Source organism: Pteropus vampyrus, unplaced genomic scaffold (genome assembly GCF_000151845.1).
Source record: "Pteropus vampyrus isolate Shadow unplaced genomic scaffold, Pvam_2.0 Scaffold293, whole genome shotgun sequence".
Classification (NCBI taxonomy): Eukaryota; Metazoa; Chordata; class Mammalia; order Chiroptera; family Pteropodidae; genus Pteropus; species Pteropus vampyrus.
Genome location: NW_011889074.1, coordinates 673,588 through 674,164, shown reverse-complemented (window position 1 = coordinate 674,164; position 577 = coordinate 673,588).

Sequence of the window (577 nt, the reverse complement as noted above, 5' to 3'; positions counted from 1 at the left end):
AATTTATGGAAAGGAATTATAAATGGCATTTTAAGTATGAAAACAGCAACACCTCCACTCAAAATAATAAAAATGCAAATTAAAACTTTAATGAGATAGTAATTTTCAAGTGCCCGGGTTGATTGGAGGGTAAACAGTGTGCTCTTTTTGTGGAGAAGTTTCGTAGTCTGCCAAAGTCAAAAGGCTGACCCTTTAGACCCAGGGTCAATGAATCCTGCAGACAGGGTTTTAAAGTGTAGCTGTCACGAGTTCCTTCGTTTTTAATAGTAAAGATCCAGAACAGCTTACATGTCCCTCACCATGGGATGGTTAAACAAGTGCATTGTATTTAACTGTGAAATATAATACACAGACGCTTAAAAATGAAGCTACAGATTAAGGGAAGTGATATGGCAACGTGGTGGCATAAGACTCTCCTTCTCATCTTCATTTTTAATGCACTGATCAAACACCCACAGGGGAACGAGGGTGCACGTGTGGGCGTTCCGGACTTTGCACCTTGCTCCAGGGGACCCGTGAGGACTCTCCCCAACGATGCTGCCAAGAGGTCACTGCTGGCACAGGGACCTTTGGTCGG